Here is a 26871-nt window from a genome sequence, read left to right on the forward strand (position 1 = left end):
AGTGGCTTGGAGAGGAGGGGTACTTCTGGGGGTGAGAATAGGGTTTTGAGTCTGGATATATACTGGGAGGGAGAGACATGAGAATTTAGTAGCAGATTGGCTGCAGGGGGTGAGAAAGAGAGGAATCAAGGATGACACCAAGTTCTCTGGCCTGAGCGACTGGACAGATGTGGTGACCTGTACAGAACAACTGCCAAGTTGCTGCATTCCGTGCTTTCGTTCCAGAAGGGCCTTTCCCACTGTGATACAGGTGAAGTTGTCTTTGTGCTATCCTTTCCCAAGGACCTTCCTTCCCAGGCCCAGTCACCCTCTATGGCCTCTCCCAGCCTGACCCACTGCTGTTGCTCACTGCCTGCTGCCATCCCAAGCGTGGTATGGCTATGGAGTAGAAATAGCCCTGAACTTGGAGTCAGAAGACCGCAATTCTCTGCCTTCACCCATCACTTAATTTTTCCGAACCTCAGTTACCTTATGAAGCTAAAAATGCACACATCAGGAATGTTGGGGAATTGCGAAAACAAGCAAGAAAACATTTAGCACAAAAGTCTTTGACATTGCAGGTTTGTTCTTTCTTGCTTTATTTTCCTCACACTTCATCCCCCACTGAAATGTGTCCATGTTGTCGCTCACTACCCTGAAGGTCTTTGATTTATTAGAAAGTCCCATGGAATTTCTAGAGTTCTGTGGTGACGTTCTCAAGTGTGGAGCACTGGCCTAGGAGGCCCCATGAGTTCTAACCCTGCTTCTTTTCCCCACGAGCCAGATGGCTTGCACAAGCTGCCTCAATTTTCTGTGATTCTGTTTTATTGTCATGGTATTCTCTAAGGTTCTTTGCTTCTAGATGCTGCCTATTAGAGGTGCATACCCACAGAAATCTCATTTAATGCTTACAGTAACCCCATGAAGTAGATCTGCTCTGATGTAGGTGACAATATTTTCACCTGTTTGGTCTAAACCACTTTGGATTCTTTTTTTTTTTTAAAGATTTTAGTTATTTATTTGAAAGAGAGGAAGTGAGAGAAAGAGAGAGCGTGAGCAGGGAGAAGGAGAGAAGCAGACTCCCTTGCTGAGCAGGGAGCCCGGCATGGGGCTCCATCCTGGGACCCTAGGATCATGGCCTGAGCCGAAGGCAGCCATTTAACCAACTGAGCCACCAGGAGCCCCACCATTTTGGATTCTAAATGCAAGGTTTTCAGTCCAGTTTGTTTATGTCTGAGGTGTATTTAGTTATACATTGATTTAATAGAAGTTTATTGAACATTGGGCCCTAGGTAAGCAGGGAGGTGGACCTTTTGGAACCCCCTTAAAATCATGCTCATCCAATTGGGACTTCTGGTGAAGAGTCACTCATGCAGCCAGACTGTGAAGAGCTGGGACAGTGTTCATGGGCAGGACTTGGAAAATTCTTACAGTGGACTCTGATACAAGAGAAAAATGTGAGAAAAGACTGAAAATAATGAGCTCATTGATTCTTTTTTTCTTCAAGTTTTTACTTAAATTCCAGTTAGTTAACATACAGTGCAATATTAGTTTCAGGTATAGAATTTAGTGACTCATCACTTAACATACAACACTCAGTGCTCATCACAAGTGCCCTCCTTAATACCCATCACCCATTTAACCCATCCCCCCGCCCACCTCCCTCCAGCAACCCTCAGTTTTTTCTCTATGGCTGAGTCTATTTTCTGGTTTGCCTTTCTCTCTTTTTTCCCCCATGTTCATCTGTTTTGTTTCTTAAATTGTACATATGAGTGAAATCACATGGTACTGTCTTTCTCTGACTGACTGACTTCTTTTAGCATAATACTCTCTAGCTCCATCCATGTCATTGCAAATGGCAAGATTTCATTCTTCTTTATGGCTGAGCAATATTCCATTTTATGTATATACATATATATATGTGTGTGTATATATATATATTTTCCAAATATACACACACACACCCCAAATGTATATATACACACACCACATATTCTTTATCCATTGATCAGTTAGTTGATGGACATTTGGGCTCTTTCCATAATTTGGCTATTGTTGATAAAGCTGCTATAAACAGAATGGCTAAAATTAACACAGGAAGCAACAGATGTTGGCAAGGATGTAGAGAAAGGGGAACCCTCTTCCTCTGTTGGCAGGAATGCAGACTGGTGCAGCAACTCTGGAAAGTGAGCTCATTGATTCTTAGAGAGTGTCCTTCAGAGTTAGTTGAAACTTTAGCCATGGGCGCCTTGGCTGAAAAGAAGTTTCTGAAAGAGATTAAGGGTATCTCTTCTGAGGATTTGAAGACTCTTGTAAATGATTACAATCTTTTGGAACTGTTTAAAACATTCTTGTTGGGATAGAGGGAAATGGACCAAATAAGCTCTTCTGTCTTATTAGGTATTTAACTAGTTACAGTGTTACTTACAATGTTATTCGAGGCCACTTCTAAACTCTTAAGCCCCAAGAAAGGAGACTTCTCTTTTTACCTCTCATGTCCACATGACTAAAGGAAAAAGGCCTACTTACTGTCACTAACTTCATTCTCAGTAAAGTGAAGCAAGTCCAGTTGCCACTGTAAAGGAAGCAAACTAGAGGAAGATTTGAAAGCTTTTCTTTGTTAACATGGCTAACTCTAGATAAAGGGGAAGTGGCTTTATTTTTACACTAACTTAATTGGCCATCTTTTGAGGTTGAGCTGCAGTTTTGTGGTTGGTTGTATTTTAATGTGCACAATCAGCTTGATCATTCAGAAGCATGGGAGATGCTGAACGTTACATTTTCACATCTATCAGCATAGATGGGTTTAATAATTGAATGGTCAAGCTCAATTGTGGAGATAATCTGTGAACTCCTACTTGGTTTATAGAAAATATAGGTATAGCCCAGTGATAAATTTTCGGAGTGGGGGGTGAGTCCAGCTTGTAGATGCAATTACATTACTCTATACATCTACCCTGTGCACAAATACCAGAGTACAAGGTCTATTATATTAATACTGTGCCGATAATGTCACTGATGATTAAAACACCAGAAACACCAAAACAAAAGTATATTTGTTAAGGTAAAGAATAAAAAATTAATATTTTATTTTTAAATCATTTTATATATTTTTTAAAGATTTTTATTTATTTATTTGTCAGAGAGAGAGAGAACAAGCAGGGGAAGTGGCAGGCAGAGGGAGAAGCAGGCTCCCTGCTGAGCAAAGAGCCCGATGCAGGACTCGATCCCAGGACCCTGGGATCATGACCTGAGCTGAAGGCAGTCGCTTAACCGACTGAGCCACCCTAATTTTGGGTGCCCCCAAATTAATATTTACTCAGCTTTGCCACAACTGAGTGACATTATTTTAAAGCTTTATTGAAGTATAACTGACATAAAGTAAACTGCATATATTTAAAATGTAAACTTTGATGAGTTTTGACATATGTATACACCAGTAAAACCATCACCACAGTCAAGATCAATGAACATATCTATATTCCTAAAAGTTTCTTTGTGCCTCTTTGAAATCTCTCCCTTACTTCCTTCCCCAACCTCCTTCCAGTCCTGGGGAACTACTGTTCTGCTTTGGGTCACTAAAGTTTAGTTTGCATTTTATAGAATGTTACAAAAATAGAATAAGATGATATGCACTTTTTGTTTGGCTTCTTACATTCAGCTTAATTATTTTGAGTTAATCTATGTTGTTGCATGTATATAGCAGTAGTGTATTCTTTTTTTATTTCTGAGTGAATTTATTTTTATTGCTCAGTAGTAATCCCCTGTATGGATATAACACAATTTATTTATCCATTCATTGGTTCATGGACATTTGGGTTGTTTCCAGTTTTGGCTAATACAGATGAAGCTGCTGTGAATATTTCTTTACCAGGCTTTGTAGAGACATATGCTTTTATTTCTCTCTCTCTCTCTTTTTTTTAAAGATTTACTTATTTATTTGAGAGAGAGAAAGAGATGGAGAGCATGAGCAGGAGGGCCAGAGGGAAAGGGAGAGGGAATCTCAGCAGACTCTGCTGAGTGCAGAGTCCCATGCAGGGCTCAATCTTAGGACCCTGAGATCACAACCTGAGCCAAAACCAAGAGTCAGATGCTCAACCATTGCACCACCCTGGCACCCCTGTTTTTATTTCTCTTAACTTAATGCCTAGGAATGGACTCACTGACTTATATGGTAGGTGTATTTTTTATTTAAATTTGTCAAACTGTTTTCCAAAGTGATTGCACAATTTATTATTCCTTCCATCGGTATATGAAAATTCTAGCAGCTCCACATCCTCACCAACATTTGGTATAGAAAGTCTTTTTAATTTTAGCCAGTCTACCAGCAATGTACAGAGATCTCATTGTAGTTTTAATTTGCATTTCCCTAATGACTAATATTAGGCATCTTTTGATGTGCTTATTTGTCATCTCTGTATCTCCTTTGATCATATACCTGTTCAAATCTTTTACCCATTTAAAAAAGTAAGTTCTTTTCTAATTGAACTGTGAGAGTTCTTCAAACATTCTAGACACTTTTTTTTCATATATGTGCTTTGCAAATGGTTTCCCCCGGTCTGAGGCTTACTCTTCATTTTTGTAGTAATGTCTTTAGAAGAACAAAATTTTAATTGTGATGACATCCAGCTTATCTTATAGTTTGTGATTTTTTGTGTCCTATTAAAGAAATCTTTGCTAAATGTAGGGTCACCAAGAATTTTTCTCTTTTTTTCTAAAATTTTTATAATTTTAACCATTACATTTAGGTATTTGATTCATTTTGAATTAAATTTTATACTACAAATCATTGCTGAGCAAAATTTTAAAAAGACCTAAATAAATGCAAAGATATATTCATGGAGCAGTAGGCTCAATATTGTTGTCAGTTCTCCTCAAATTGATCTATAAATTCAACCCAATCCCAATGAGAATCTCAGCAGCCCTTTTTTGTAAAAATTGACAAGCTGATTTAAAATTTATATGGAAAGGACCTAAAGTAGCCAAAACAACCTAAAAAAGAACAAATTTGGATGACTTACCCTACTTGATATCAGGACTTACTATAAAGCTATGGTAATCAAGAGAATATGGAATTGGTGTAACAAACAGATTAATGGAACAGCATATAGAATCCAGAAATAAATCCACACATGTATGGTCAATTGGTTTTCAACATGTGTGCCATGCGTTCATTCAATTTAACGGGAGAAAGGATGATCTTTTACACAAATGGTGCTGGAACAATTGAATATTTGTAGGCAGTGAAATGAACCTTGACTCTGTGGACATTTTACCAAGTCATTATCAAGAACCTAATAAAATACTGTATTTTTAATGGGTTTTTAAAGTAACAAATCGTTAGAATTAAATGATTCGTTATGGGAAAAGTTTAAAAATTTGAATTATCACTAGCTAACAGGAAAATTCATACAAGTTATCATATAAATGGTGATCAATATTAACAAATACAATTCATCAGTCTCTTGCTTGCCCTCTATAAAACTGCAAAAAAAAAAAAAAATCCACTACAACTCCAGTATATAGAAAATGGGAACAGCCAAGAGAGTCACATGCTCTATCATTCTGTCTACATAGGCAAACTAATTTATAAATACATATTTTAAAATGTCGAAAAAAGAACAAGACTAGGTTGTTTTGAAACAGTTTGCTAAATCAAAAAACAAAACTTTTGTGTCATTATATATACCTCTTTTGTGTCCAAGATGGAGCCTGTAGTAGCAAATACAAAATTGAGAGATGAAGGTAAGTGATTTACTAGTTAAGAAAGAATTTATTTATTTGTGATCAGTCCCCTTAATACTATTTACATGTGACTCTCCAGTCTCTGGTGATCACCATTTCATAACAAAATAAAAAAAAAAAAAAACTGTTTTCCTTCTCTATTCCCTAAATGCAGATTTGCTAGAGCCCTTGCTGCTTTCCATGCCAGTAGATGGCATTCTTATTCTTGTTTTTATTTTAATAGTCTTAGATTCATGATAAATGTAATGCTGTGGGCTGGACTTACATTCAGTTCTGGTTCCCACAGTCCAAGTTCAGGATGAACAACTTCTGATGCACATAGAAAGGAGAGGCACATACTTAAGAGAAAGATAAAAATGCAGTCCATGGAAAATAGAGATGTGTCCAAAAAATTGCCACTTCTTTATTTTTTACTTAGCTGGTTAGTGTCAGGTCCAGTGAGGATAGGAGTTTTTGGAAGGGAAAGGGTCTTGGGTTTGGATGTTTTGGATGTTTCCTCATCCCCTGCTTGCTTGGTCCTGATGACTCTGCTGCTTTGATGTATCCGCTTGGCATAGTCAGGGTTCATTTTCCAAATCTGTAGACGCTGTGGTCTGCTGATCTCAGCCACAGTCTCCTTCAGCCCTGGCTTTGCCCCCACCGCAAAGACCCTTCTTTAGGGTTATTGTACCCACAGGAGGGCAACCTGTGGCTAACCTTCTTGCTATTCTTGGCTGCAGTCTGACTCCCTCACTGAGGGCACCTGTGAATGACAGGATTCCTTCCACACCCACCACATGGAGCCACTGGAATCTCAGGGCCACCATTTCTGACCTGCTTCCTATATGTGTTCCACTGCCATTTTTATTCTGCGGCAATTACCATGTTCTGGGTAGGGGTATAGTGCAAAGTGGCATCTTCCCAGGATTCCAAGTGGGAAATAGGCCCAGGGGCCCCTGCCTTTAGCTTAACCTTCCATCATTCTGGGATGGCTACGTATTCACTCAGTCTTTCGGGTTCAGTCATACCTCTCCTCCTACTTTCTCCCTTCAAGTTTTTGTCCCCAGAAATGGAACAAAATTTTGCTTGTTCCAGAAAGGGCAATTCATCCCATTTAGGTCTGTTGAAAACCCCCCTGAATTTTTTATTTTTTACCATACAGATGATCTTTGCTGTAAATCAGTGTTTTCAACAGTGTCATATGCAGTGTTCCCCGTTTATATAACAAACATTTTGTAATACCTCTTGACTGTAAGTATTAAAACAATGACCTAACTTTATTATGAAGGAGAGTGAAAAGAAAGTAATTTTTTCTAAAAAGACATTTGTGTCTGTATGTACAATCACCATGAATCCCACAGCCATGAATGCAGACTGTCTTACTGTTAACTCAAATATCAAGAATGGTAAGATTGTTCAAAGCTGTGAACTTCATTGATAAAAATATGATCATAATAAACTATAATTGTTCCTTGATTTACTTTGCAGTTACCATCCTGGAAAGTCAGCACATATTAAAAATGGGCAAATAATACTACCTATATGTACACCAAAATTAGATAATTATAAAAATACCTTCATTAATGTGATGTTGTACAAAATTCTGTGCAAACAGTTCTTTGTGCAGAGCTGTCTTGTTCCAAGATACATAGCATCTCTGCCTTCTGCTAACTAAATGCCAGTTGGGCTCCAATCATTGTGATGACCAACCCCCTCCCCTGTTTCCAAATCTCTTGGGGGGCACTACCATTCCTATTGAAAACCATTGTTTTAGGCAATACCTTCCAATAAAGTTAGTTTATGATCTTTCCTGGGTCTGCAGGTCACAGGTTCAGCAATACTCTGCAGAATGAGCCCTTTGTTCATTTATTTTCAACTCATCCTGACATGTATGCTGTGGTACAAGTGTCCCCAGTATTGATACATCTGGGGACTCCTAGGTGGTCCAAGTTTTGTTTGAGAACCACAGCACCATACTATACTGCCCTTCTATTCCTGTCTTTTGCTCATTTGTCTATTGAACTGTTTTCTCATGGATTTGAATTAACTCTTAATACCTCTCAGTTATGATTAGGAAATTTGAGATCCAGAGAGGCCATGTCTCACGAAGGGTCTCAGAGGTGGAAATTGCATAGATCTAAGACCAGAGCTCCAATCTTCTGACCAGAACCTTCCTATTACTTCGTATTCTTATTGCCTCATAAATTAATCCATTGGCTTTTTAATTGGAAGTCTGTGTACAAATAATCTTTTTTTTAAAATTAATATTGATGCAAATCAATTCAGTAGGGTCTGATTGTGATTGTGCCTGGCTGAAGTTATACAGTGAATTTCTAAACCCACAGACCTATAAGGTGGGGACCCCATTAAAGCTACAGTCACCTTATGAGGCCCAGCCCAAGGAAGTCTTTCAACTATACCCATAGTTCCCCACAAGCCATGGCTTTCCTTGGTTTCTTAATACATATTTATCCATTCTTGTAGTCAGGCTTTGTTTACTGTATTGTCTGGACTTTTCTTTCTTCTTTTTTTCACACGTAAAGGTTTCCATTGCCTAGATCTCCAGATACTGTCTGGAACAATCCATCTTGCCTGGAACCAGATAATAATGTAAATCAAACATGTAACACAAAAACAGAAACAGTTTTATTGTCTTCTCTTGATGTAGCAAGTTCTGTATAACAGGGAGAAAATTCACATCTCTGTACAAAATTAGAAAGAAAATTCTATATTAGGTGTAAATTTTATGATCCAATCCCCTCAATTTGAGTCCTTCTGATCTATCTAACTGTTATTCTTTCTAAATCAAGAAAAGAACATTAGGCGTAATGGTTGAGTTGTGAATGATAAACTCTGTGTGTATATTAGGGAGAGAATGCATATGTAGCAATTGACTTAACTAGGTGAGCAGCCCTGGGCGCATTTATGTCTGAGATCCAAATCAAGCCCTTAACAGGCAAGATTCTTTAATATAAATGAGAAATAGGCTTTATCCTGCCATAATGACCTGCAGCCTCTCAGACATGATTCTCCACAGACCGATCACTCCACACAAAGGTTGGCCAGCTCACCAAAGCTATTATCTTTTATTTATGCAGATCAGATTGTGACAATCCTTGGAATTCTTTGTTTTATCTTCTTTTTTTAAATCCTTCTGACATGGTCCTTTCTTTCTTTTTCTGTATCAGCAACTCCCCAAACAAACATTTTCATGACTTTCCAAGTCATTGAATGAAAATATTAGAGTATAATTTGGTTAGCTTGTATTATTCCACACAGAAAAGAAAACTGTTTTAATTTTGGAGGCTACTAGATAAAGGAAGAGGGAAAAATTCCTTAATTTTTTAAACCACACAGGGAGCCATGTATTGTGCCAACATACTAACCAGCACCAAATCCCAGTAGTTTACACTTCCATTATTTAATATGCCCTCTGGAGTTTTGGATGTGGCTCAGAAAAAAAATTTTTAAATTTCTTACATATGACCCTAATTTCAATAGACGTGCTTTAAAAAACCTTGGCTTTCTTCCTTTCACATTTCCCATTAGTCAATATTAGCTACATATTCATGGGTGAGACTTTAAATAGCACACATCTTGTTAAAAAAAACATATCAGGGTGACTTTTTTTTTTTTTTTTAAGTGGGTGTGCTTCCAGTGATCTTTCCCTCTTGGGGGATTGGAGGAAAATGTTCAGCAGTAGGAGCTGAAAGAAAAAGAGAATATCACTTCTGAGTGTGGCAGTTTAGTTTTCATTGCATATTACTTTTTTTTTTTTTTTCTGTAGTGCTGTTCTTTCTAGCTTTTATCTAAGCAAAGTAACAAGGCAAGAGACCCACTGAGAGATCAGGCAACAACCATTGTAGGAAGGATTTTCCCAGTTGATTTGGGGGAGGCTGAATTCAGCTGACATTCTCAGGGTTCTTATTCCTGCATTTAATCCATAAGCATTTTATTGAATGCTAATTATTATGTCTCAGTTACCCTGCTAGATGTTATGGCAGATAGAAGAAAGAATCAAACATGATTTTTGCCTTTATTCATTCATTTGATAAACACTTGTTATCCACTGGCAAAACGACAATGCACCAGCCCCACTGATCTTTTCAATCTGGTGTGGAAGACAATAAGTAATGGTGGATGTTTCACAAACAGGGTAAGTTGTGGGGCCGCCATATAACTAGAGGTACCAGGTGCTATGGGAGCATACAATTCAGGATACCAACTTAGTGTTGCATGTGCAAGAGTTAGCCAAGGTCTACCTGAAGTAATAAAATGTACCTTGAGCTCGGAAGCATGAGAGCTTGGGATGGTAGGGAATGGAGTGTCCCAGGAAGATGGGACACAGCTGTGTGAAGGCTGAGTTGAGTGGTGCATTGGAGGAACTAAAGAAAAGCTTAAAGCTAGGTAAGACTCAGTTCCTCTTTCTCATTTCAGAGTGAGTTTTGAGGGCTGCTCATGGCCACAAGTTGCTTCCTTAAGTGACTGGAAGAGGTGAGCTTCGTTAGGAGCAACTTGCCACCTGTAATTCACATCTCACTGGAGCAATCATGCTCGGATCTTAAACAGGACTTGTTATCTTGGACTGACACTATCCTTGCATGCTAGCTTTGACAAATTTATGCTAAATTTTAAAATGGATGATTTTCATGAATATACTAATCCCTCTAATCCCTTAATATGGCCATCAAGTCAGAAATTTCTATGTTCCAGCATGAGTGCTCCCTTCTCAGGGCACTCCTATGAGAATGCAGTCCTTATTTATTGCATTCTGGGTAAGGCGAGCTATCTTGTTCACATGTAAGAAACTGTAATGCATCCTGCACATTTAAAGTGCCCTCTGAAGTGTTCTCCTTCACAAACTCTCCCTTTTTCCCTGTTACCTCTAAATTTTTCATACCGTCTCAAGCATCTCTCAAAGAATTGCAAATTCTGGCTGGAACATGATTAATTTAGCATGTGGCCTCTTTCGATGGAGTGCTCTGCTGTCCATCCTCCTTATGCAAGGCTATCTCTCTTCTTGGCTCTTAGCAGGAAAAGTGAATTAAGGCAAAGGCCCAGGCTGTTCAGCTGTGCTGCTTGAAAATGAATTTTTACTGGCAGTGCCACAAAGGCAAAAGTGTGGTGTTTCAAAAGTGAAATTACAATATACAGTTGATACTATTTTAGTTGCAAAGCTCAGTCACCCCATTTCCCTCTCACAGCTTGCTGAGGGAACATCTGTTATTCTTCGTTTGGAGGTGAAAGGCAAAACAAAGACATTTCTCCTCCTTAAAGTCTCCCTACCTTTATATCGTTCATGTTTCTAGCACCTTCGTTATTCATTTCATCAGCTAATATTTTCTGAGAGAAGGTCACCTCCCTTAACTATTGAGAGGAGAGGCACATTTATTTCCCTTGCTGGAATTCTTTTAATAGAATTCAACTTAGCTGAGCCATGAAGGCCAATACTACTACACTCAGAGATGGCTTCCAGTGGTGCTTACCAAGGAAATCTCCAGAATATCTTTGAGACTTGGACCTCTATGGTTCCCATAATTTCTGTGAAGAAGGACAGTGAAAAATATGAACCTCTTTTTTGGAAGAATTTTGACATCTCATTTGAATATACCTCTTATAATTTACTTACTTGCTTAAAAATACTCTATTTGTGAAAGGGATGTGATTATTAGGTCTCTAAACTAATTAGCAAGTGCCTGGCATGTAGTTAGGGCTCAGTCCATGTTAGTGATGATGATGATGATGATGATGATGATGGTGATGATGATAAGGACAAAGAGGAGGAGAAGGATTATAGAATGTTAGGTCTTTGAAAATATCACCAAACAACATGTTGATAAGACAAAGCTGAATTTATTTATAGTATGGTAAAGTTGGGGGTGGTGATGGGGAGGGAAGAACCTCTCCAGAGTTCTAATAATGAATGGAAGTCTGGTTTAAGGCAGGTCTTTCAAGTTTGGAGGGTAGTGGAGGTTGGAGGAGCTGGTAGACAGCAGTATGGGGATTTGGGAGGAGGATGTTCACTGGGATTGAGTAAAGATCATGACGTGATAGTTCAGGATTGGTGGAGTCAAGAGTTTTGAAGGGTCTTAGAGAGCAAACAGTCGTTGGATGGAAAAGTTGAGCATTTTGATGTTCACTTAAGTGGGATTTTCAGGAAGTTCCTGGAACTGACAAAGTGATTTGCAACTTTTTTTCTTCCTGGGCAAGTTTTCTGAAGTAATAAAGTAACATCAAGGAAGGCAGTGAAATAATAAAGTTATGTTGGTGAAAATGGCCAGTAGTAAAGCTGCACTAACATCATGGTAAATTGTGTGGATACAGAGAGCTTAGATTCTTCCTCCTCATCCTCCTCATCTTCCTCCCTATTCTGGAATTTTGAAGATGATGTTATTTACTATCAGGGAATTAGGTATTTGAGATGTGTGTGTGTGTCTGTGTTTGTGATAATATGCTGCTTATTCTGTGTTGACTTAAAAAGAAATTCTATGCCAGGCAAAACGTTTTCCCAAGACTTGTTTCAAATCTTGACTCCTTGTAGATTTTGACCAAAGTGCTGGAGAACTTCACATCCTCCAAAATCTAGCTCCTTTGTGGACACTCTCAGGTATCCCTGTGAGGTATTAGGATTTGCTGCTTTCTTCTCTTGCTTTCCCCACACTGTGAGATCCTCAGAGTAGGATTTGCATCAGCTTTCTGCCATTGAATACTTTTCTGCCTAATGACTGGGACTGTACTAAATGCTGAAGATACAATGAAGAATAAGAAGCAGTGCCTGCCCTCTTTGGGGTCTCATCCTGGTAGAGAAAGTAAATGAAATAATTGTCACTTATTCAACTTTTAATATTTCTATGTGCCTAATAGAGCATTGCACCTAATAGGGTTCCAACAAGTCTGTGATGAATGAATGAATGGCTGCACATTTGTGAGCTAGGTGTGAAATGGTATTTTATTGTGGTTTTATTTTCCTGGGAAATTTTTTATATATCTCATTTATTGCTCCTTTTATAAAAAATTGTCTTTTATATCATTTACCTGCTTTATTTATTAGTCTTATTTATTTTTTTGCTGTTGTTACTAGGTTGTTGTCTTAAAAAACATGGGTATGTAGGATTTTATTATATATTCTGAGCAAAAGTTTCTTACTGGTTTTGTGGATTGTAAATATCTTTTCTCTGTGTCTGGCTTGTGTCAGTGTCACTTTAATATATTGCCTTTTGTGCTCCAGAAATTTTAATTTTAGTATACACATATTTATTAATCTTTTTATTTATGGTTAGTGCTTTTTTGGTGCCTTATGTAAGAAAAACTACCTACCTTTACATGATAGAGATGCTCTTTATTTTCTTTTAGAAGTTCTGAAGTTTTGCTTCTTGAATTTATTTTGCTTCATTTACTTGAAATTGATTTTTGTGTTTGGTATAAAGTAAACATCTGACTTTATTTTAGTTCTCTTACATGCATATGCTGATCACTATATGTGAATACTTAAGGGAGGCCCTCTGCAAATCTCTGAAGGTTCTTTTTTGCACTGTTCTCTCCTTTCTTTTACTTTGTCCCTCTAACTATAACTTCCTTGGTGTCCCTGAATTCTCAGCTCTGTGTCCTTAACTCAGGTTGTTCACTGGACTATGCCTGAGTTCCTCCTGTGTGTGCTGGAAATGTTCTCAATGCAATAAGCTGGGCAATTTGGGGATCCCTTCATTTGTTTTAGATTTCTGAGATTACTATTTTTAGTTGCCTGATATTGAGTGTCTTCAACACCTTTGTTTCATATATTTTGTCCATTTTTTGGTTGTTTCAGACAGGAGGGAAAATTGGTCTCTGTTATTCCATCTTGCCCAGAGCAGAAGTCTGAAGTGGGGAATGAGAATTGAACTACTTAGGATGTGAAGCTGGAGAAGGTCAATTTGGAAGAGGTAATTTTATGGATCAACAATCTGAAAGGAGGCTCACAAAGATTCATGTAAGTAGCTGAGGATATGGAGGCTTGGCGAAGTGATTTTCTCTCTGATTTGTGTACCACTTATCGCAGTCCAGGAAATTAGATGGTGGGTTGGGTTGCATTCTCCCAGAGCTCTGGCATTACATTTGGAAAGACAAAATTAAAAGGATCTTCCCCCCCACCCCTGAGTGTTCATGGGACCTAAGAAGAAGGCTGTGGTTTGGGCTAGGATAGACTTAGAGTGGTTCTAGGCAAAGAAGCAGACTTTCTGAGGAAGGAGGCCTAAGTTAGTGCAAGATTTCTTGAGACTTCCTCTTGAAAGTCCTGCAGCCTCACTTCCACCACAGTCATGGTAAAAAGCATCCCAGGGTCAGCCCAGAGACAAAAGAGGGGGCACAAAGGGATGAATATGTGTGGTTGTTGGGGCAAATGTGTTTTTAACCAATTACCACAGTAACCTACTAAATGTTTGGGGTGGAGAAATGAAGAATAAAATGAGAAAGACAGGATATGCCAGATTGTGAGAATCTTGAATGCTGGGTGTTATCAAAGGGAAGTTAAAGGCCCTGGTGCCTGGGATTAATAAAATGAAACCAGTGTTTTAGGAAGAATAACCTGGTAGTGATATGTGTTATGATTAGAATAAGGAGTGCTGGATGTGGACTGAGATGCTAGGAGGCTGTTGCAGCTATAACTCAGGTGTGAGAAGGTGGGACCAGAACAAAGGTGGATGCAATGCAGATAGAAAAGGGAGGGAGACTTCTAGGATATTTTGATTATGATTGGACATGTCAGAATCCTGCCTAGTATAAAGATGTGTTTCCCTTGGCGCATGATAGGTATGAAAACCAAATAAAGAATTATGCCATGTCAAGAAATACATTAAGCCAAGACATTTCAAAGATTCATAAGAACAAGAGAGAGAGGACATGAGACCTATTAATCAAATTGGGGAGGAGGAAGGAAGTGGCAGAGAATAGAAACAGTAGAAATTAAAAGTGGGAACAGGGACAATGATCATACCCAATGAGAAAGAACCTAACCCATGGGGAAAAAAAGAATATTCACAGAGGAGGAGTTAAAAAAAAAAGACACTTCATAGAATACATACCATTCTGTATAAACTGACAGAGAAGCAAGTAGGACATAAATCTCCATGACATCACTTAAATATAATGGTATAATAATCGATTTTCATTATTGATAACACATTCATTCATTTAATAAACTTTTCTAAATATTTACTGTGTACACACAATATACTCATCTCTGACACCGTTATGTGCAAAGAGATTAAAAAAAGACCTTCAAACCCTACCATCGTGAAATTTGGAGACAGATGTGTACAGAAAGACTTTTAACATCCCAAGATAAGTACTAAAGTAGTGATAGGAGCAGCTTACTTAAACACAGAGGAGGGAGAGAATAACTTTTCCTGAGGGTATCAGAAATGATTTCACTGAAGACTTGAGATGATCAGTAGGAATGGAAGTTCAGCAGTTGGGGAAGGTGGACCATTTCATTCCAGGTAGTGGCAAAGAGGGGAAGGCTTTTGAAAGTGTGGTGGAGGGTCACCAGGGTGGCTCAGTTGGTTAAGTGTCTGACTTTGGCTCAGGTCGTGATCTCAGGGTCCTGAGATTGAGCCCCATGTCTGGCTCTGTGCTCAGCAGACAGTCTGTTTCTCCCTCTCTCTCTCTCTCTGTCCCTCCCCCTACTTGTACTCCCTCTGTCTCTCTCTCTCTCAAATAAATAAATAAAATTTAAAAAAAATAAGAAAGTATGGTGGATTGGAAAACCAACAAGAAGCCTCATTAGTCTGATCACCAAGATGAGGAAGCTGGGAAACCATTTAAACTGTTAAAAAGTATTTGAAATCTTTGGCACCCAAAGGGTTAAACTGTCAGGTATCTGGAAGCTTGTTAGCTCACATAGCCCTACACTACCCACACTACCCAAACTGAAGTGTTTCTTAGTGGTATTTACTACAATTGTCTATTTCTAGTTTCTTTCCTTCAGTATGGTGGCGTGACTATTATAATACTGTAGAATTTTTAAGCAAGAGGCTTATGTGTCCTCCTGTGTTTTGAAAAGATAGCAAACTAGATTTGTAGAGGCAGAATTAAGTCACATATTAGGTATTCTTGGGAGAGCCTATGTGACTTTACAAAATGCCATTGGCTCTGCATAAATTCCTATGTTAAGAGCTACCAACCAGTGTGGAGTAAGAATGCAGAATGCAAGTCATCTAGACAAGACCACCATCTTTGTAAGTGTTACCAGCTAGCCTCTTAAAATAGTAGTAATATTCTACTTCATTAGTTTTGTCCAAAGCATGAAGACTGCTATTTGAAGTATGTTCTTTGGGTAAGTCTTTTACTCAGGATAATGTTAATATATATTCTTTGTAAAGAAACTTGCAGTTCCGAAAGTACTGTGGCAACCATTATTTAACTCTTTATCTAGAAGAGGTAGGCAGGCATTTTCTTCCCTATTTTACAGATTAGAAAACTGAGGTTCAAGTTTAGGGCTTTGCCTAAGACCAGGCAGTTCATAAGTGGAGAGGGCGAGATTTGAACTTAAATCTTTTGACTTCAAGCACCTTGTCTTGCTAGGACACAATAGCTTCTTCCTGCAATTTCCTATACTAAAGGATAACACCTGGTAATTCTGATTTAACTTTAAATCTTTATTGCCCGTGCAGATATATATAATTTTAAAAGTTAGGGCATTTAAGCACATTATTAATTACAGATATACCAATAACTTCACTAAAGATATGACACCTTTAAAAAATGTAATTTGTACATCTCTGAAGTAGACATTAGCCTGTTGATAAAGAACAGGTCATTTTATTTACTTGATGATGATGGTGAAGTTGGCTTTATCCAGCACAAGGCCTAATAGATTCCACTCCACCAACATAGCTGGGACATGTTTCTGCACTCAAGCAGCCTACGATCTAATGGGAAAGACAAGTAAACCCAATTATCTGCAGTATAGGGTAGAAAGTGGTAAGATTTGATGGGAAGGTCCAGACATATGAAAGTGTGATAAAGGGGTACATTAATTTTAATCACAAAAATCAGGAAAGTATCATGTAGGAGGCTTCTTGGAGCTGAGTTTTGCCATATGGTTAAGATTTCAAGAAGTCTTGTTTGGGGCTGAAGAGAGGTGGGGCAAAGAACATTCTAGAAAGAAGAACGCAGTGCAAACATTAGGAAGTAGGAAGGTATTTGAATAAACACCTATAATTTGATGTCATTGTGGCAGAAGATGATTGAAAATAGGGCAAGAAACAAATAGCACAGGGAATTGGGGGCAGGTCTTGGAGGCCATTAAATGCTTCCGTGGTGTTTGTTGTTCAAGCTCAGGAAGATGTCAAGAATTGGAGCTGAGGAGAGACTTAACTGAGCTGTGTGTGAGGAAGGTTATCCCGGGGTGGTTTACAGAAAGGATGAGAGCAGGAAGATTGACCTGGAGATAGGCTAAGTTGTGAAGAGAGGGGCAGCTCAAGAGAGGCAGACAGCCTCTCGGAAAGTGACAATAGGAACAGAAGAAAGATTGTCAGGGAGAAGAGTCAGGTGGTGAGGGTCCAAGAGAGGTAGGAGCAGAAGAATGACTGTCAGGGAGAAGAATCAGGTGGTGAGGGTCCAGGAGAGGTAGGAGCAAAGGACAATGTTGAGATTTCCAGCTTATATGAGAGTGAGGATGGTGAGGATAGAGATTAATTAAATGAGGTGTGGAACCAAAGGGCACATTGGTGAAAAGAATGTTTTTTGGTTCTGTTTTCTTTTCTTTTTTTTTTTTTTTTTTTAGATTTTATTTATTTATTTGAGAGAGAGAGAATGAGAGACAGAGAGCGTGAGAGGGAGGAGGGTCAGAGGGAGAAGCAGACTCCCTGCCGAGCAGGGAGCCCGATGCGGGACTCGATCCCGGGACTCCAGGATCATGACCTGAGCCGAAGGCAGTCGCTCAACCGACTGAGCCACCCAGGCGCCCTGGTTCTGTTTTCTTTTAAAATTTTCATAGTATTTTAGTTTTGTGGAGAAAACACAGTAATACTGTATCTTTGGGGGAAAAAATGGGCAGGCAGGAACTATGTGTTTTGTAGACTATGATTTATGGCAGACGGTGGCTGGGTAAATTTTGCTCTCTTTGGCCTAAGCTCTCAAAAGAGAGCTCTTGCTGGGACGCACATTCCGATTTTGTGTCTCTGTATTTTACAAGGGAATTGAAACATACCGCTTCAGAGTGAATTAGGAGTGAGTTTGTACATTTTTCTGCTTAGGGGAACTCAAATAGTTTCCCAGGGAATACGTTCTCTGTTTTTCCAACACCTTTCCCTTATTCCCCAAACAGATTACCACGTGTCTCTCGTATTTCCTACAGTGTCATCAGAGCTAGAGTGCCAGGGAGAGATCAGGCAGAGGGCATGATAATTTTACACTTGAGACGGTGATATGTAGGATCTGAAGTTTCTAAACTCCTCAAGACTCTTGGGTGCAAGGTATCTTTTGTGTTCCAGTACAAAACCAACACAGCCCATGGAGTAATCCCTAAAGGTATCTGGGCGCATAGACTCTGCTTCTGAAAGCTCTTATTGTTCAGCATTTGGAAACATTTCCAATTGTTTCCTTAATGCCCAGTTTCCCATTTGTAACATGTTGTAATTGAAATGAAAGCCTTTGTTAATATTCAACAGGACTAACACTAAGGAAACATAGATGCAGTTTCTCTTACCTCTCCTTTAATGCTTTTCTCCCATATTTAATCTCCTGGGAGTCCTTCCCTCTCTCTTCTACCCTCTATCTTACTACTCACAGACCCTGAGAAATCTTAACTTTCTTCAGCAACAACTGGAAGAAATTCTCTGATCTAAAGCTCCCAGAAGAGCTAGCTGATTAATTTCATTTGGAAGCAGCAGCTTCAGAAGTTATATAGATTTGCAAAAGCCTGCTTGCAGAGTAGGATTGCAAATTTGCATGCATTGCACCCAGATGTGCCCAGGAAAATAGGTAGTCTGGTCTAGAAGGTAGAAGGTAACTAAAGGTCTAAACTAGTTTAAATCCTGTTTGACGTAATTTAAATAGCTCATTTCTTTATGCTTTCTCTCCCTCCTCTCCCTCCCCCCCCCCAAGATGGTATCTGTCTGTTCTAGGAATGTAGGATATCTTCTGACATTGATGAGGAGCGCTTGGAATTTCCTGCAAAGTCCTTGGCCTATCCCTTAGCTGCTCTGTCCTGTGGCAGGGTCCCTTGCCCCACTGGCAATCCCGGCTCTCTGTATGACCTGGTCTCTCTTCCTTGGCCAGGACCTGAAAGCTCGCCATGCATTTTCTGGCCCCATCTAAGACCTCAGACAGCTCCCAGCCAAACACACAGCTAGTTGGAGGTATTTGGGGCATCCTGGGCCCCAACCACAGCCCTGGGACCCAAGAGCAGCCAAGAAAGCATTACCTTCAACCTGGGCTCCCTGCAGGTTGTTTGCTGTGGCTGAGTGTTGTTCGAATGTGGTGCCATTAAGGACTATCGGTTCACTATGCAATGCCCTGGTGATCAATAGGGAGAAAGATGGACACTGTTCTTGATATGGATTTGGGCCTCTGCACTTCTCATTATACACCATCAAGTAGGGCAGCCATGTCCAAATTGGGACACCTTTTTTTTTTTTAATTCAATTTTTAAAAAGTTTTCATTTAAGTTTGAGTTAACATACAGTATAATATTAGTTTCACGTGTACAATATAGTGATTCAACACTTCCATACATCACCTGGTGCTCATCAAAAACAAGTGCACTCCTTAATACCCATCACCTGTTTAACCCATCCCCCCACCCACCACCCTTCTGGTAACCATCACGAACTGGGACACTTGAGACTGAAAGGGGGTGCTAAAATAATTTAAGTATACAATATTTTGAAATATATTTTATTGAATGATACATTGGTTTTACTATTTTGATGCCATTATCAAATAGTTCTATTAAAATTATTTCAAAATAAATTTCTTTTGACTAAAAATTAAAATAATATATATCCACACGCAGGTGAAAATGGAAACAAATAGCCCCTATCAGTGAGCTGAGCCTGAAAGAATTTTAGATCCACATTCCTAAGAAGGTCCCCAGTGCAGGATCAGGTACTCCGGGGTGAGGGCTGCAGAGCTAAATTGCCTTCATGCCAGGGCTAAATCATTTGCTGAGGGTTTCCAGGTCCTGGTCACAGCAAGAGACACCAGGTCACACAGTTGGCAACTGTGATTACCAGTGGGACAACCGCCCACCTGCAGCACAAGTTTACAGCACATTAAAGGCAAAGAGCCAGTGAATCCAGTATTATCCTATGGTTAGCTCTGGACCGCATATTTCACTGAGCACAGTCTAGAGATGGTTGGGCTTTGGGTCTTTTCACATCTTTGTAGGAATGATCAGAGCTAGAAGCCACGGTTTGGAGAGGAAACTCCTAGAATGATAGGAGAAAGAGGCAGAAAGGAGGAGGGCTCCCAGAGGGTTCTTTTACTGCTGAGGTCTGATGACCTCAGAAGGTGAAAAGCACAACCTAGACTCTTCCAGGGTGTGGGCCCCCTTAAAGGTAGTGAAATACCAGAGTCAGCATGATAATCATGATCTAGGAAATGCTGCCTCCTAGAAAACAAAAAGAGACCCGCTATGTTGTGATTAAGCAAACAAGACGATATTAAAGTATATCAGATGAAAGAAGCAAAACAGAGAAAGTAGTTTAAAACATTTTCAAATGAGTTGGAATAGCTTTCTGAGCACCATCATCAGGGGGCTAGCTTCAACTCTGATCAAAGTTTTCAAATAATTGTAGCGGCCCCCCCCCATCTGCAGTTTTGCTTTCCGCAGTTTCGTTACCGGTGGCATCAAGCACGGGTCCGACGCTGATGATCCTTCTAACGAATCGTCAGAAGCTCAACAGTAGCCTAACACTTAGTCACAGTGCCTACATCATTTTCTTCACTTCATCTTATCATGGAGGCATTTTATCATCTCACGTTGTCACAAGGAGAAGGGTGAGTACAGTACAATAAGATATTTTGAGAGAGAGAGAGGGTGTGTGTGAGAGAGAGAGGGAGAGAGAAACCACACTCATGTAACTTTTATTACAGTATATTGTAAGACGGGGGGGTGCTTAGATCGTATCCCCCATAGATAAGGAAATACTACTGCAATGTACTAGAAATAGTGTATGATTCCTATTTTTCTAAATAAAACTGAAAATGCTAACTTTTAAGTTTTCACTGGGGATAATGCAGAAATTCTGGGGGGGGGGAATTCAAATCACAAAACCCAGCCCAGTTCCATGTGACAGGGGTCCTTTTGGAAATGGATCCATCAGCACTTAGTGGGGACCTTATGTGAGCTCTTTTATCTGACTGGTTCCCAATTTGTTCATTGGAAGCTGGAAGCTGGGCAGCATCTAGATTACAAAGATCCTTTCAGCCTTTTTAAGGACATTGAGCACTTTTATGGGGAGATGATAGGGAATGACCACAGAGGTTTAAGCAGTAGAGGCATTGATGAAATTTGGGTTTTAAGAGATCACTCTGGCGCCATTCTGAGGCAGAATAGGGCAGTGGCACTAAGCTGATCAATACTTCTGGGATGATGGCCAGAAAAGGAGTAAAAGTCTCCAGAAAACAGCATTTATTTGAAACCAAAGGGCATCAGTCCATGTCAGAAGAGGCTCTGTGAGGTCAAGTCATACCAAGGTGAGTCTGACATCTCTTGAGGACATCAAAGAACAGATGACCAAAGGAGATGCCCGTTAATTTTTTACTCATGCCGAATTTCTCTAGTTAAAGGGATTTTTTTTTTTTTCCTGCCCAGATATGCCCTATTACTTTGAACCTCTGGTTCATTCTAAGATTTTTTTCAAACTGAAAGTCAGTTTTGTTTTTTATTTAGAAGCAACATTGAATGCGACTATCTTGAACCTTTCAGCAAACATTAAGATAGAAACCTTGAACTGAATTATTTAAAAAAAGGAAGCAAGCTATTGTTTTATAGAACTAAATGTAAAAATCTACCAGAAGCAATAATAGAAAATAGATATGATTTTAAAACAAATGTCAATCTGATTATAAAAAATGTGAACATTTACAAACATGTTTCAGCAAATTATGTTTTATCTCCTGGTAAAGTCCTATTTTGTAGAGTAGGGATGATGCCTCATTTTGTGATTCTATATCCTGAGAAGTTCTGGTCTCTCCCCTGTCTTCTCATTGCACTCATTTTCCCTAGCTGGGGTCACTCTTGGTCATCAGCCAGTATGTAATACAATTTGCATTCCTATCCTTTGTTGTTGTTGTTTTAAAAAACAAGACCGAAAAAAATATTCTTTTTTTTTTTTTTTTTTGGCATGGATTTATTTTAAAACCTGCATGGTTCAGACACTAGAACTCTGCCAGTGGAGATTTTGCAATGAGGATGGTTTATTTAAGCAGCTGTATTCTGTTACAGAGTATCTTGTGACTTGCCTTAAGGAAAATGTCTGTATCCCCCAGATTGTTTGATTGCAGCTCTTGTTTCTGACTCTTTGGGGCTGGCTGTCTTTACGCTCTCTGGTGTCGGCTACAGTGGGCAGCGGGGAGGTATCTTCTCTGCGGCCCGCTGATGTCAGGGTCTTGGCAAGCTCAGATTCCAAGTCTTATCTGCCCTGTGAGGAGTACTTTATTTGTATTGCTGTGTCTCCCACATCGGAATCCTAAGAGTCAGAATAACAGCTACAAAACAGTCATTTTTTTTTTTTTCCCAAAATCTGTCCTGTGCATTTGGAGGGACCTAACACTCGTGGAAGATTTCTTTCCAACAATTCTGGGAGTCCTCAGGGAGTGTTTCATGTTCTGTAGTTTTACTCACAGTGTCCAGTATTTTCCTCCTCTCTGGATCTGACTTGCTTCAATAATATGCCTATTTCCTGGGAAACTATGCTTGCCTCCCCTGCCTCTCTTGCTCCCAGCAATGCCATCAATGAGACAGGTGTCCACTGAGGGAGGTCTGGGCATAAAATGCCTTCTGTGTCCTCATAATGCTGGTGTCCACTGAGGAAAAGTTCTCAACTGAGTACTCTTCTTCTGTTACCACAAGTTTTGGTGTCCATACTGTGAATGCTTTGCTCTGAGTGAGGTACTGCCCTTGGATAGGGGATTAATCTTTTTCTAAGTGTCCCCTTGCTTAGGACTTAGATGTCATTTATTGAAGCCTCCATCTCTGGGTGGTACAGGATGCTGAGTCTCCCACGTGTTGTCTGAAGTGAATGTGGTATGTAGATGTGTGTGGTGTGTGGGTGTATGTGTGAGGTTGTGTGTGGGTGTGGGTGTCCTTGTGTATAAGAGAATAAGCTCAAGGGACAGGTGCCCAGGGGCCTGTTAGTCCCAGGTAGCTGGAGGATGGGAAACAACATAGTCTGTATTTTTCTTCCTATCCTTTTGAATGGTTTGAATTTTAAAAATTAGCACATCTTATCTATTTATAATAAGGGAAAGAGCCATTAAAAAAAAAGACTGAATGTTCGTGTCCTCCCCAAATTCATATGTTGAAACCTAACCCCTAATGTGATGATATTTGGAGGTAAGGCCTTTGGGAAGTGATTAGTTGATGAAGGTAGAGCCCTGGTGAATGGGACTAGCCCCTTTATAAGAGAGACCCTAGAGAGCTACTTCATCTCTTCTACCATGTAAGGACACAGCAAAAAGATGGTGGTCTACGAACCAGGAAGTGGGTCTCACCAGACACCAGATATGCTGCACCTTCATCTTGGACTTTGCAGTGACCAGGACTGTGAGAAATAAATGTCCTTTGCTAGTAAGGGTGCAGACCATGATATTCTGCTAGAGCAGCCTAAACAGACTAAAGAGGTTAAGTGGGGGCAGTCCTCAGGTTCCAAAGGAAAGAGCCTGTTCCTGTGGGTGGTGGGAGAGAAGCTCAGTGTAGGTGGTCTGAGTAAATGGTGCCACAATAGGAGGAACCTGAGGGCAAAAGAGGGATGTAGGGGAGGGAACTGAAGGCTGACCCAGGATATCTGCAGAGGAAGGACGCTCCTCTATTAGCCGTCTTGCTGGGAGAGATTCAAGATGGGCTCTGTTTTTTTGTCCAAGACTCTGAGTGGTACACTATACACTGTTAATCCTGTTACTGGGAAGGGAGGAAGAGTACCCAAGCACCCACTTTACCACAATAGTGATATTCTCATGTGGAACATTCTTTCCTGGTCCATATCCAGAACTCCTTCCACCACTACCTCTGCCAACTTAATTTAATACCTTATATTATTTCTGCATATGTCTGTGTTTTCTATTCAATTTTAAATTGCTTTTGAGGGTAGGAATGTATCTTAAACATTTTTACTCCCTTCTCTGGAATTTAGCACTGTAATGTACACATAGTAGGTACTCAAAAAATGTTAAATTAAAACATATATAAGGGGCACCTGGGTGGCTCAGTCAGTTGAGCATCTGACTCTTGGTTTCAGTTTCGGTCATGGTCTCAGGGTCCTGGGTTCGAGTCCCGCATCAGGCTCAGTGCTCACCGCAGAGTCTGCTTGTCCCTCTCCCTCTGCCTCCTCCCCTTGCACACATGCTCTCTCTCTCTCATAAATAAATAAAATCTTAAAAAGAGAAAATAAAACATATATGAGAGTGAGGAAATATTTATTTTACTAGTGTGTCAAGGGCTAGACTCTTGGTTCTAATTCCCACCACATTTGCCACCTGGAAATTGGAGATAATCTTCGCTCATGTTAATAGTTATCATGAGGCTTAAGAAAAATAATCCATGTTAAGAACATGCCACCTTGTTAGTGCTTAATAAATGTTAAATGCAAATCTAATAATTGTTACTGTTTTGCAAGTCTGAGAATAAGGTCAAAATGCCTGTGAAAGTTTGGAATTTTGTTTATTTTGTCAATTTGGACAGAATCAAACTGTCAAACTGTCAAAGTGAACTTACATGAATAAATGGGTTTTTCAATCTATTCTGCTTACATTAAAATATTTTATAACAATTAGTTTATAGATAGTTGAACTTACACTAATTTTGGCAGACCTGAGTAGAACCTGAAGATCAAAAGTCAGGTTAGGGGAGAGCAATGTCTTTGGGCAGAAATGACATGTAATTCTACTATATTACAAATCCTAGGAGAGCTGGGTTAACTCAGTTTTATTCATTTCTGAATCCTCAGCCCATAGAAAAGCATCTGTCCTGAAAAGAGGCCGAAAATATCTGTTAAAAGAATTGATGAATGACCAAAGGTTAAAGTTCCTTGATAGTTCTAAATTATATTAAAAATATATCAAATATATCACTTACATTAGAGAGAAAAAATTATGTGTATGTCTGAGGTCTGGATATCCATATCAAGGATATTTCTGATTAAAAATTGTAAAATCTAAGTAGTTCAGCTATTTGCTACTGGATATCCAACCTGATTGAGCTAAGTAGAAATAACCTACGAGAATCTTGGTTAAGTGATATAACTTAAATGTTTGGGTCAAAATGCTTTTTGTGAATCCCATACAGTAAGAAAACTAAGAAGCATTAGCTTTAACGTGCTTTAACATGTAAATTAATAATTTGTGAAGGAATACTTTTAAGGCCTGGCTTTTAAGGAATGGGTGTAGAATGGTCAATTGGAAGTTTCTTTTTTTTCAAGGATGTAAGAAGGGTTGGGGGGGGGTCTGGGGGTCATTAAAGTAAATCTAGTGCTCTTCCTGCCTTGCATAGACGAGATATCCCCTTCTCCTATTTGCTTTGCCACCTTGCACAGCCAAATTAGATACCAACCCAAGGGAGGAAATGGTCCAAGAGGCTTTTCCGCTTTAAATGTAAACTAGCAAAGAGCTGTCCCCCCCACCCACCCCCAGCCGCCCCACAAAGTATCAGGATTTACCAGACCCTGAAGAGGCACCCTCCATGAGAATGCTTCTGCCAATTCTAAAGTACTAACTTCTTTACAAGGAACAAAGTGATTTCACATACTTGACCTCTTTGGTCTTAACAATGATTCTGAATGGTGGGGACTACCATCAATCCCATTTTATAGATAAAATAAGGCTTAGAGTTTAAATACTTTCCCTAATCCAGATCCTGTGCTCTTTTCCCCACCTGATGGTTAAATTTGGTGCTTTGAGTGTCTTAATAACTGTTGAACAAAGATAGGGATGGAGGCAGAGCAGGGAGGGGTAGGAGTATTTCTTCGTGTGAGCAACGTGAAAGCTGGGAACTGGGCTTTCCACTTGGATTAACCTCTGTGTGCAGGCACACCCACACAGCCAGTTGAGAACTCCATAAATACCTCCTTGAAAGGAGAAGTAGCTCAGGCTCCAGGACACTACCTCAAAAAGAAAGATCTAGAGAGGGAGGATTAAACTGCTATTTAATTGTTGGGGACACGTCCACAATGTAACAAATGCCCGTAGAGAAGCAATTTGGAAAAGAGTGAGTTGGAAACCTTGGGGGAAAGTCAGACTCTTTAGTCATAAAACACCTGAACAAGACATAATTATTAGCCCCGAGCTTTATTTTAATGATGTACTATGTCTTCAATATAATACTGACAGTTCGCTGAAAGATGCCAGTTGCTCAGAACGAACAGAACAAAAGGAGAAGGAGGGCCATTTATAATGAGTCTGGGTCTTTGTACAACCTGTCGTTCTGGTCGTCTGATGCTCTGGTGCCCCCACGGGGCTGACAGAATGTGCCGGCATATGCCATGGGACATCTGCTGACAGTCCTGTGGGCTGTGAGTGGCCCCCACTTTTATCCTTCATCCCGTGTGTGGCTCAGTGCATTTTCAGCAGGTCGTGAGAGAGAGGGTGGGTAATTTATTGCTGCAGTGGAGTGGTCCATCAGGTATTTTCCTTGGAATTTGGAGTCTTGGGTTCAAATGCTGACTCTAAGTTTGATAAATAGCTTAGCTTTTTTAACATCTCAGTTCCTTATTTGCAAAATGGGGTTGAATCCAGGTACTTTAAAGAACTAGGGTAAGGACTAAGTAAGAGTCTCTATGTGAAAATGCCCAGAAAACTGCAGAAGTTTTTCTGAAGGAAAAGCAATTATCTCAACTCTTTGTAGGGAAGATTGAATCCCATATTATCAACTTAATGTTTATCTGGACAACCAGTCTTTTTCTTTTTCTTAATTAGCTTATTCTTTATGTTACATAAATGTATTCTCCAACCTAAATCCCTTGAGACATGCAC

At 39.6% G+C, this 26871-nt stretch overlaps 1 protein-coding gene across 2 annotated transcripts in view; it reads left to right on the plus strand.

Annotated features, from left to right (window-relative positions):
- The window catches only part of RBM26 (RNA binding motif protein 26), a 257474-nt gene that overhangs the window by 131545 nt on the left and 99058 nt on the right, over positions 1 to 26871 (plus strand). For both annotated transcript variants that reach the window (XR_010409963.1, XR_010409964.1), the window contains exon 22: positions 1 to 20682. This exon is cut by the window's left edge. The gene's annotated coding sequence lies outside the window, so the exon portion shown is untranslated. The remainder of the gene's footprint in view (positions 20683 to 26871) is intronic.

The sequence above is a fragment of the Mirounga angustirostris genome, unplaced genomic scaffold, assembly GCF_029215605.1.
Source record: "Mirounga angustirostris isolate CCGP_5_RB_7025 unplaced genomic scaffold, mMirAng1.0.hap1 SCAF_3, whole genome shotgun sequence".
Classification (NCBI taxonomy): domain Eukaryota; kingdom Metazoa; phylum Chordata; class Mammalia; order Carnivora; family Phocidae; genus Mirounga; species Mirounga angustirostris.